Below are 12,825 nucleotides of genomic sequence, written 5' to 3'. Positions count from 1 at the left end.
AAATCTCTTCTGTCAAAATGGAAAGCTCACCCTGGTACGGGAGGGTGGATGGTGTCGTGGTTAGCACTCTGGACTCTGAAAACAGGGATCTGAGTACAAATTTCAGTGGGACTTATCTGAACATTACAATTTTCTTTTCCATTCAGTTCTTAAAAGTTTTATTTGGAACAACATCACATTTACTTATAAACATGTAAAAATCAACCTGTACATATGTATCTCTGTATATATAGCTATATGTCTCTGTATATTTATAGGAACATATAAACATATAGATTATAAAAATAAATATAATTAGTGGAGGTGAAAATCATGAACAGTTGTTGCCTCTCAGCATTTGAAACATGAGTTTCTACTTCTTTCTCTTTTATATGTCCTGAAATTGAGATAGTCACTTTTTACTCATTATTGATCCAACAATACAGTTGATGTATACAAAGCATATCATATGATTTCTGAATGAAGTTCAAAAATGAGAATTTGATCAGTACCTGTCATGCCTCCGACCAAAAGCTTATATTTTACGATTGGAGATCAACTGTTGTAAATCAGCATGAAAAACATTTTCTTTTCACGATTTCCATACTAATATAAAACAACATTTTTACTAGCTGAATGAGATCATCATTTGGGTTCCTCTATGTTTGATTGAAGAAAACTTCTCATTCAAAATGTGCTATTTTCGCCTTATCAATAGCGGGAAAGCTTAAAAAAGTGATGCTGTGAATCACCCGTCTGAAATGCGTTTGAGAAAATCAGGATATGATTTTATAATGGCTAACTACTTTGTGAAGAAATTTGATGTCAATGTATTGTAAAGTTTGTATTGATGTAACTTGTTCAAGCTGATGGACATTTGGAAAGCATTCAATAATTGACTCTTTCAACCTACTGGTGTTGGATTTGAGCTATCAATGAACAAAGATGAAGAAATGGAAAAGCTCAAGAGTAATAAAAAAAGTCCCTCCAAGGTTTCAAATCGGATCATTGGATGCAAAGTCCAAATTGCCAACCATTGCTCTATCGAGCCACCCATGCAGGAGACAGAGACATTGCTTCAGTAGTCTGGAAATGTAGACTGTTTTATTATGCTACAGGCAAAGATGAACATTGTGATATAACTTTTATATTCAGATAAACATTTGAATATTTAACACTTTTATAGAGAATATAGCTGAAAAGAATCAAATCACATTAAATCTCTATCCACTATGACCATTCAAATGAGATATCTTTTTATCAATATAAGAGAAGGACATCACTGATGCGCTCTCTTTTGTCTCAATGGAAAAGGCACTCTTGTGTGAGAGGGTTCCATGGTGTAATGGTTAGCACTCTGGACTCTGAATCCAGCGATCCGAGTTCAAATCTCGGTGGGACCTACTACAATAATGAGATTCACTGTTTAACTCATTTTTTAGGAATTTGGTCTAGAAATACCTAATATCAATGTTTTATACTGATGCGTATGAACGCATAAGTATGTATAGATGCATACATAGCTTTATCCATCTAGATAGCTGTTAGACAATATGAACATATCAATTATTCATAAACATAAATATTGAAGCTGAACCTAGAAACTGTTCTTTCACATCCACATTGTAAACATGAGTTTATTTTCCTTTCTCATCTATATGGCCAGTAATGAGATAGTTCATTTTTGCTGATTTCTTAGCTGACAACATGCTGCACTTACACAGTGCATTTCATTGTGAATTTCTTTGAAAGTGAATTTCATATTCACACCTTTGACATGTCTTTCAAAAGATTCAACTTTATTGGTTGTGGATTTACTGTTGAAAATCAGTGTGTAAAATGTTTGTACGTCTGAATTTCAAGATTATTATTCAAACTGCACATCTTCGGTCCCCGTAATACAAAGTTTGAGTCCTCAAGTTTTGTTTTAATGAATGCTTTGCAATTAAAAAGTTCCTTGTTCCCCTTATCAATAACAGTAAGATTTTAAAAAGTAATGTTGTGCATCAAGCCCCTGTGATGAGTTTGAGAAACCAGAGTGAGTTTGTAAAATCTCTCATTATTTTGAGCCATTTAGTTTCCAGGTATTGTAAAAATTCTATTATTTGCTCACATCTAGTAAACTTTTAGAGTATAATCAATAAATTAATTTTTCACCCTACCGGTATTAGATATGTGATATTAATGAATACACTTGAAAGAAAATGATTTGGTCAAGAGTCATAAAATGGTCCCACCGAGATTTGAACTCTGATCATTGGATTCAAAGTGCTAACCATTACACCATGGAACCTCCCATGTGAAAGGAGTGCAAACTGCTGCAGCAATGTGGAAATGTCAAAGTTTTTAATATTCTACTGTCAAAGAGAAACTGAATTGGATTGCTTTCCTATTCTGGTAAACTTTTGCATATTGAACTATGTTGGGGAAGGATGTTGCCCAAAAGACTCAAATAACGTTATAACTCTGTTGAACAGTGGTTTTTATGTGAGATAATATTTTTCAATGAAAGATAAGTTGCCCCCTGAGGCAAATCTCTTCTGTCAAAATGGAAAGCTCACCCTGGTACGGGAGGGTGGATGGTGTCGTGGTTAGCACTCTGGACTCTGAAAACAGGGATCTGAGTACAAATTTCAGTGGGACTTATCTGAACATTACAATTTTCTTTTCCATTCAGTTCTTAAAAGTTTTATTTGGAACAACATCACATTTACTTATAAACATGTAAAAATCAACCTGTACATATGTATCTCTGTATATATAGCTATATGTCTCTGTATATTTATAGGAACATATAAACATATAGATTATAAAAATAAATATAATTAGTGGAGGTGAAAATCATGAACAGTTGTTGCCTCTCAGCATTTGAAACATGAGTTTCTACTTCTTTCTCTTTTATATGTCCTGAAATTGAGATAGTCACTTTTTACTCATTATTGATCCAACAATACAGTTGATGTATACAAAGCATATCATATGATTTGTGAATAAAGTTCAAAAATGAGAATTTGATCAGTACCTGTGATGCCTCCGACCAAAAGCTTATATTTTACGATTGGAGATCAACTGTTGTAAATCAGCATGAAAAACATTTTCTTTTCACGATTTCCATACTAATATAAAACAACATTTTTACTAGCTGAATGAGATCATCATTTGGGTTCCTCTATGTTTGATTGAAGAAAACTTCTCATTCAAAATGTGCTATTTTCGCCTTATCAATAGCGGGAAAGCTTAAAAAAGTGATGCTGTGAATCACCCGTCTGAAATGCGTTTGAGAAAATCAGGATATGATTTTAAAATGGCTAACTACTTTGTGAAGAAATTTGATGTCAAAGTATTGTAAAGTTTGTATTGATGTGACTTGTTCAAGCTGATGGACATTTTGAAAGCATTCAATAATTGACTCTTTCAACCTACTGGTGTTGGATTTGAGCTATCAATGAACAAAGATGAAGAAATGGAAAAGCTCAAGAGTAATAAAAAAAGTCCCTCCAAGGTTTCAAATCGGATCATTGGATGCAAAGTCCAAATTGCCAACCATTGCTCTATCGAGCCACCCATGCAGGAGACAGAGACATTGCTTCAGTAGTCTGGAAATGTAGACTGTTTTATTATGCTACAGGCAAAGATGAACATTGTGATATAACTTTTATATTCAGATAAACATTTGAATATTTAACACTTTTATAGAGAATATAGCTGAAAAGAATCAAATCACATTAAATCTCTATCCACTATGACCATTCAAATGAGATATCTTTTTATCAATATAAGAGAAGGACATCACTGATGCGCTCTCTTTTGTCTCAATGGAAAAGGCACTCTTGTGTGAGAGGGTTCCATGGTGTAATGGTTAGCACTCTGGACTCTGAATCCAGCGATCTGAGTTCAAATCGCGGTGGGACCTACTACAATAATGAGATTCACTGTTTAACTCATTTTTTAGAATTTGGTCTAGAAAAAACCTAATATCAATGTTTTATACTGATGCGTATGAACGCATAAGTATGTATAGATGCATACATAGCTTTATCCATCTAGATAGCTGTTAGACAATATGAACATATCAATTATTCATAAACATAAATATTGAAGCTGAACCTAGAAACTGTTCTTTCACATCCACATTGTAAACATGAGTTTATTTTCCTTTCTCATCTATATGGCCAGTAATGAGATAGTTCATTTTTGCTGATTTCTTAGCTGACAACATGCTGGACTTACACAGTGCATTTCATTGTGAATTTCTTTGAAAGTGAATTTCAGATTCACACCTTTGACATGTCTTTCAAAAGATTCAACTTTATTGGTTGTGGATTTACTGTTGAAAATCAGTGTGTAAAATCTTTGTACGTCTGAATTTCAAGATTATTATTCAAACTGCACATCTTCGGTCCCCGTAATACAAAGTTTGAGTCCTCAAGTTTTGTTTTAATGAATGCTTTGCAATTAAAAAGTTACTTGTTCCCCTTATCAATAACAGTGAGATTTTAAAAAGTAATGTCGTGCATCAAGCCCCTGTGATGAGTTTGAGAAACCAGAGTGAGTTTGTAAAATCTCTCATTATTTTGAGCCATTTAGTTTCCAGGTATTGTAAAAATTCTATTATTTGCTCACATCTAGTAAACTTTTAGAGTATAATCAATAAATTAATTTTTCACCCTACCGGTATTAGATATGTGATATTAATGAATACACTTGAAAGAAAATGATTTGGTCAAGAGTCATAAAATGGTCCCACCGAGATTTGAACTCGGATCATTGGATTCAAAGTGCTAACCATTACACCATGGAACCTCCCATGTGAAAGGAGTGCAAACTGCTGCAGCAATGTGGAAATGTCAAAGTTTTTAATATTCTACTGTCAAAGAGAAACTGAATTGGATTGCTTTCCTATTCTGGTAAACTTTTGCATATTGAACTATGTTGGGGAAGGATGTTGCCCAAAAGACTCAAATAACGTTATAACTCTGTTGAACAGTGGTTTTTATGTGAGATAATATTTTTCAATGAAAGATAAGTTGCCCCCTGAGGCAAATCTCTTCTGTCAAAATGGAAAGCTCACCCTGGTACGGGAGGGTGGATGGTGTCGTGGTTAGCACTCTGGACTCTGAAAACAGGGATCTGAGTACAAATTTCAGTGGGACTTATCTGAACATTACAATTTTCTTTTCCATTCAGTTCTTAAAAGTTTTATTTGGAACAACATCACATTTACTTATAAACATGTAAAAATCAACCTGTACATATGTATCTCTGTATATATAGCTATATGTCTCTGTATATTTATAGGAACATATAAACATATAGATTATAAAAATAAATATAATTAGTGGAGGTGAAAATCATGAACAGTTGTTGCCTCTCAGCATTTGAAACATGAGTTTCTACTTCTTTCTCTTTTATATGTCCTGAAATTGAGATAGTCACTTTTTACTCATTATTGATCCAACAATACAGTTGATGTATACAAAGCATATCATATGATTTCTGAATGAAGTTCAAAAATGAGAATTTGATCAGTACCTGTCATGCCTCCGACCAAAAGCTTATATTTTACGATTGGAGATCAACTGTTGTAAATCAGCATGAAAAACATTTTCTTTTCACGATTTCCATACTAATATAAAACAACATTTTTACTAGCTGAATGAGATCATCATTTGGGTTCCTCTATGTTTGATTGAAGAAAACTTCTCATTCAAAATGTGCTATTTTCGCCTTATCAATAGCGGGAAAGCTTAAAAAAGTGATGCTGTGAATCACCCGTCTGAAATGCGTTTGAGAAAATCAGGATATGATTTTATAATGGCTAACTACTTTGTGAAGAAATTTGATGTCAAAGTATTGTAAAGTTTGTATTGATGTAACTTGTTCAAGCTGATGGACATTTTGAAAGCATTCAATAATTGACTCTTTCAACCTACTGGTGTTGGATTTGAGCTATCAATGAACAAAGATGAAGAAATGGAAAAGCTCAAGAGTAATAAAAAAAGTCCCTCCAAGGTTTCAAATCGGATCATTGGATGCAAAGTCCAAATTGCCAACCATTGCTCTATCGAGCCACCCATGCAGGAGACAGAGACATTGCTTCAGTAGTCTGGAAATGTAGACTGTTTTATTATGCTACAGGCAAAGATGAACATTGTGATATAACTTTTATATTCAGATAAACATTTGAATATTTAACACTTTTATAGAGAATATAGCTGAAAAGAATCAAATCACATTAAATCTCTATCCACTATGACCATTCAAATGAGATATCTTTTTATCAATATAAGAGAAGGACATCACTGATGCGCTCTCTTTTGTCTCAATGGAAAAGGCACTCTTGTGTGAGAGGGTTCCATGGTGTAATGGTTAGCACTCTTGACTCTGAATCCAGCGATCCAAGTTCAAATCTCGGTGGGACCTACTACAATTATGAGATTCACTGTTTAACTCATTTTTTAGAATTTGGTCTAGAAAAAACCTAATATCAATGTTTTATACTGATGCGTATGAACGCATAAGTATGTATAGATGCATACATAGCTTTATCCATCTAGATAGCTGTTAGACAATATGAACATATCAATTATTCATAAACATAAATATTGAAGCTGAACCTAGAAACTGTTCTTTCACATCCACATTGTAAACATGAGTTTATTTTCCTTTCTCATCTATATGGCCAGTAATGAGATAGTTCATTTTTGCTGATTTCTTAGCTGACAACATGCTGGACTTACACAGTGCATTTCATTGTGAATTTCTTTGAAAGTGAATTTCAGATTCACACCTTTGACATGTCTTTCAAAAGATTCAACTTTATTGGTTGTGGATTTACTGTTGAAAATCAGTGTGTAAAATCTTTGTACGTCTGAATTTCAAGATTATTATTCAAACTGCACATCTTCGGTCCCCGTAATACAAAGTTTGACTCCTCAAGTTTTGTTTTAATGAATGCTTTGCAATTAAAAAGTTCCTTGTTCCCCTTATCAATAACAGTAAGATTTTAAAAAGTAATGTCGTGCATCAAGCCCCTGTGATGAGTTTGAGAAACCAGAGTGAGTTTGTAAAATCTCTCATTATTTTGAGCCATTTAGTTTCCAGGTATTGTAAAAATTCTATTATTTGCTCACATCTAGTAAACTTTTAGAGTATAATCAATAAATTCATTTTTCACCCTACCGGTATTAGATATGTGATATTAATGAATACACTTGAAAGAAAATGATTTGGTCAAGAGTCATAAAATGGTCCCACCGAGATTTGAACTCGGATCATTGGATTCAAAGTCCAAAGTGCTAACCATTACACCATGGAACCTCCCATGTGAAAGGAGTGCAAACTGCTGCAGCAATGTGGAAATGTCAAAGTTTTTAATATTCTACTGTCAAAGAGAAACTGAATTGGATTGCTTTCCTATTCTGGTAAACTTTTGCATATTGAACTATGTTGGGGAAGGATGTTGCCCAAAAGACTCAAATAACGTTATAACTCTGTTGAACAGTGGTTTTTATGTGAGATAATATTTTTTAATGAAAGATAAGTTGCCCCCTGAGGCAAATCTCTTCTGTCAAAATGGAAAGCTCACCCTGGTACGGGAGGGTGGATGGTGTCGTGGTTAGCACTCTGGACTCTGAAAACAGGGATCTGAGTACAAATTTCAGTGGGACTTATCTGAACATTACAATTTTCTTTTCCATTCAGTTCTTAAAAGTTTTATTTGGAACAACATCACATTTACTTATAAACATGTAAAAATCAACCTGTACATATGTATCTCTGTATATATAGCTATATGTCTCTGTATATTTATAGGAACATATAAACATATAGATTATAAAAATAAATATAATTAGTGGAGGTGAAAATCATGAACAGTTGTTGCCTCTCAGCATTTGAAACATGAGTTTCTACTTCTTTCTCTTTTATATGTCCTGAAATTGAGATAGTCACTTTTTACTCATTATTGATCCAACAATACAGTTGATGTATACAAAGCATATCATATGATTTCTGAATGAAGTTCAAAAATGAGAATTTGATCAGTACCTGTCATGCCTCCGACCAAAAGCTTATATTTTACGATTGGAGATCAACTGTTGTAAATCAGCATGAAAAACATTTTCTTTTCACGATTTCCATACTAATATAAAACAACATTTTTACTAGCTGAATGAGATCATCATTTGGGTTCCTCTATGTTTGATTGAAGAAAACTTCTCATTCAAAATGTGCTATTTTCGCCTTATCAATAGCGGGAAAGCTTAAAAAAGTGATGCTGTGAATCACCCGTCTGAAATGCGTTTGAGAAAATCAGGATATGATTTTAAAATGGCTAACTACTTTGTGAAGAAATTTGATGTCAAAGTATTGTAAAGTTTGTATTGATGTGACTTGTTCAAGCTGATGGACATTTTGAAAGCATTCAATAATTGACTCTTTCAACCTACTGGTGTTGGATTTGAGCTATCAATGAACAAAGATGAAGAAATGGAAAAGCTCAAGAGTAATAAAAAAAGTCCCTCCAAGGTTTCAAATCGGATCATTGGATGCAAAGTCCAAATTGCCAACCATTGCTCTATCGAGCCACCCATGCAGGAGACAGAGACATTGCTTCAGTAGTCTGGAAATGTAGACTGTTTTATTATGCTACAGGCAAAGATGAACATTGTGATATAACTTTTATATTCAGATAAACATTTGAATATTTAACACTTTTATAGAGAATATAGCTGAAAAGAATCAAATCACATTAAATCTCTATCCACTATGACCATTCAAATGAGATATCTTTTTATCAATATAAGAGAAGGACATCACTGATGCGCTCTCTTTTGTCTCAATGGAAAAGGCACTCTTGTGTGAGAGGGTTCCATGGTGTAATGGTTAGCACTCTGGACTCTGAATCCAGCGATCTGAGTTCAAATCGCGGTGGGACCTACTACAATAATGAGATTCACTGTTTAACTCATTTTTTAGAATTTGGTCTAGAAAAAACCTAATATCAATGTTTTATACTGATGCGTATGAACGCATAAGTATGTATAGATGCATACATAGCTTTATCCATCTAGATAGCTGTTAGACAATATGAACATATCAATTATTCATAAACATAAATATTGAAGCTGAACCTAGAAACTGTTCTTTCACATCCACATTGTAAACATGAGTTTATTTTCCTTTCTCATCTATATGGCCAGTAATGAGATAGTTCATTTTTGCTGATTTCTTAGCTGACAACATGCTGGACTTACACAGTGCATTTCATTGTGAATTTCTTTGAAAGTGAATTTCAGATTCACACCTTTGACATGTCTTTCAAAAGATTCAACTTTATTGGTTGTGGATTTACTGTTGAAAATCAGTGTGTAAAATCTTTGTACGTCTGAATTTCAAGATTATTATTCAAACTGCACATCTTCGGTCCCCGTAATACAAAGTTTGAGTCCTCAAGTTTTGTTTTAATGAATGCTTTGCAATTAAAAAGTTACTTGTTCCCCTTATCAATAACAGTAAGATTTTAAAAAGTAATGTCGTGCATCAAGCCCCTGTGATGAGTTTGAGAAACCAGAGTGAGTTTGTAAAATCTCTCATTATTTTGAGCCATTTAGTTTCCAGGTATTGTAAAAATTCTATTATTTGCTCACATCTAGTAAACTTTTAGAGTATAATCAATAAATTAATTTTTCACCCTACCGGTATTAGATATGTGATATTAATGAATACACTTGAAAGAAAATGATTTGGTCAAGAGTCATAAAATGGTCCCACCGAGATTTGAACTCGGATCATTGGATTCAAAGTGCTAACCATTACACCATGGAACCTCCCATGTGAAAGGAGTGCAAACTGCTGCAGCAATGTGGAAATGTCAAAGTTTTTAATATTCTACTGTCAAAGAGAAACTGAATTGGATTGCTTTCCTATTCTGGTAAACTTTTGCATATTGAACTATGTTGGGGAAGGATGTTGCCCAAAAGACTCAAATAACGTTATAACTCTGTTGAACAGTGGTTTTTATGTGAGATAATATTTTTCAATGAAAGATAAGTTGCCCCCTGAGGCAAATCTCTTCTGTCAAAATGGAAAGCTCACCCTGGTACGGGAGGGTGGATGGTGTCGTGGTTAGCACTCTGGACTCTGAAAACAGGGATCTGAGTACAAATTTCAGTGGGACTTATCTGAACATTACAATTTTCTTTTCCATTCAGTTCTTAAAAGTTTTATTTGGAACAACATCACATTTACTTATAAACATGTAAAAATCAACCTGTACATATGTATCTCTGTATATATAGCTATATGTCTCTGTATATTTATAGGAACATATAAACATATAGATTATAAAAATAAATATAATTAGTGGAGGTGAAAATCATGAACAGTTGTTGCCTCTCAGCATTTGAAACATGAGTTTCTACTTCTTTCTCTTTTATATGTCCTGAAATTGAGATAGTCACTTTTTACTCATTATTGATCCAACAATACAGTTGATGTATACAAAGCATATCATATGATTTCTGAATGAAGTTCAAAAATGAGAATTTGATCAGTACCTGTCATGCCTCCGACCAAAAGCTTATATTTTACGATTGGAGATCAACTGTTGTAAATCAGCATGAAAAACATTTTCTTTTCACGATTTCCATACTAATATAAAACAACATTTTTACTAGCTGAATGAGATCATCATTTGGGTTCCTCTATGTTTGATTGAAGAAAACTTCTCATTCAAAATGTGCTATTTTCGCCTTATCAATAGCGGGAAAGCTTAAAAAAGTGATGCTGTGAATCACCCGTCTGAAATGCGTTTGAGAAAATCAGGATATGATTTTATAATGGCTAACTACTTTGTGAAGAAATTTGATGTCAAAGTATTGTAAAGTTTGTATTGATGTAACTTGTTCAAGCTGATGGACATTTTGAAAGCATTCAATAATTGACTCTTTCAACCTACTGGTGTTGGATTTGAGCTATCAATGAACAAAGATGAAGAAATGGAAAAGCTCAAGAGTAATAAAAAAAGTCCCTCCAAGGTTTCAAATCGGATCATTGGATGCAAAGTCCAAATTGCCAACCATTGCTCTATCGAGCCACCCATGCAGGAGACAGAGACATTGCTTCAGTAGTCTGGAAATGTAGACTGTTTTATTATGCTACAGGCAAAGATGAACATTGTGATATAACTTTTATATTCAGATAAACATTTGAAATTTAACACTTTTATAGAGAATATAGCTGAAAAGAATCAAATCACATTAAATCTCTATCCACTATGACCATTCAAATGAGATATCTTTTTATCAATATAAGAGAAGGACATCACTGATGCGCTCTCTTTTGTCTCAATGGAAAAGGCACTCTTGTGTGAGAGGGTTCCATGGTGTAATGGTTAGCACTCTTGACTCTGAATCCAGCGATCCAAGTTCAAATCTCGGTGGGACCTACTACAATTATGAGATTCACTGTTTAACTCATTTTTTAGAATTTGGTCTAGAAAAAACCTAATATCAATGTTTTATACTGATGCGTATGAACGCATAAGTATGTATAGATGCATACATAGCTTTATCCATCTAGATAGCTGTTAGACAATATGAACATATCAATTATTCATAAACATAAATATTGAAGCTGAACCTAGAAACTGTTCTTTCACATCCACATTGTAAACATGAGTTTATTTTCCTTTCTCATCTATATGGCCAGTAATGAGATAGTTCATTTTTGCTGATTTCTTAGCTGACAACATGCTGGACTTACACAGTGCATTTCATTGTGAATTTCTTTGAAAGTGAATTTCAGATTCACACCTTTGACATGTCTTTCAAAAGATTCAACTTTATTGGTTGTGGATTTACTGTTGAAAATCAGTGTGTAAAATCTTTGTACGTCTGAATTTCAAGATTATTATTCAAACTGCACATCTTCGGTCCCCGTAATACAAAGTTTGACTCCTCAAGTTTTGTTTTAATGAATGCTTTGCAATTAAAAAGTTCCTTGTTCCCCTTATCAATAACAGTAAGATTTTAAAAAGTAATGTCGTGCATCAAGCCCCTGTGATGAGTTTGAGAAACCAGAGTGAGTTTGTAAAATCTCTCATTATTTTGAGCCATTTAGTTTCCAGGTATTGTAAAAATTCTATTATTTGCTCACATCTAGTAAACTTTTAGAGTATAATCAATAAATTCATTTTTCACCCTACCGGTATTAGATATGTGATATTAATGAATACACTTGAAAGAAAATGATTTGGTCAAGAGTCATAAAATGGTCCCACCGAGATTTGAACTCGGATCATTGGATTCAAAGTCCAAAGTGCTAACCATTACACCATGGAACCTCCCATGTGAAAGGAGTGCAAACTGCTGCAGCAATGTGGAAATGTCAAAGTTTTTAATATTCTACTGTCAAAGAGAAACTGAATTGGATTGCTTTCCTATTCTGGTAAACTTTTGCATATTGAACTATGTTGGGGAAGGATGTTGCCCAAAAGACTCAAATAACGTTATAACTCTGTTGAACAGTGGTTTTTATGTGAGATAATATTTTTTAATGAAAGATAAGTTGCCCCCTGAGGCAAATCTCTTCTGTCAAAATGGAAAGCTCACCCTGGTACGGGAGGGTGGATGGTGTCGTGGTTAGCACTCTGGACTCTGAAAACAGGGATCTGAGTACAAATTTCAGTGGGACTTATCTGAACATTACAATTTTCTTTTCCATTCAGTTCTTAAAAGTTTTATTTGGAACAACATCACATTTACTTATAAACATGTAAAAATCAACCTGTACATATGTATCTCTGTATATATAGCTATATGTCTCTGTATATTTATAGGAACA

At 33.6% G+C, this 12,825-nt stretch overlaps 3 non-coding genes across 3 annotated transcripts; 1 reads left to right on the top strand and 2 right to left on the bottom strand.

The window, feature by feature from the left end:
• The first annotated feature begins 1,310 nt into the window (after positions 1 to 1,310).
• TRNAQ-CUG (transfer RNA glutamine (anticodon CUG)) lies at positions 1,311 to 1,382 on the top strand. Its single transcript has one exon. It is a non-coding gene; the product is annotated as a tRNA-Gln (tRNA).
• Positions 1,383 to 7,227: 5,845 nt separating this feature from the next.
• TRNAQ-UUG (transfer RNA glutamine (anticodon UUG)) lies at positions 7,228 to 7,299 on the bottom strand. The gene has a single exon. It is a non-coding gene; the product is annotated as a tRNA-Gln (tRNA).
• A 4,954-nt stretch (positions 7,300 to 12,253) lies between these two features.
• Positions 12,254 to 12,325, bottom strand: TRNAQ-UUG (transfer RNA glutamine (anticodon UUG)). Its single transcript has one exon. It is a non-coding gene; the product is annotated as a tRNA-Gln (tRNA).
• Positions 12,326 to 12,825: the final 500 nt, after the last annotated feature.

The sequence above is a fragment of the Triturus cristatus genome, chromosome 5_2, assembly GCF_964204655.1.
Source record: "Triturus cristatus chromosome 5_2, aTriCri1.1, whole genome shotgun sequence".
In the NCBI taxonomy this organism is placed as follows: Eukaryota; Metazoa; Chordata; class Amphibia; order Caudata; family Salamandridae; genus Triturus; species Triturus cristatus.
This window is presented reverse-complemented; position numbering and strand designations above follow the sequence as displayed.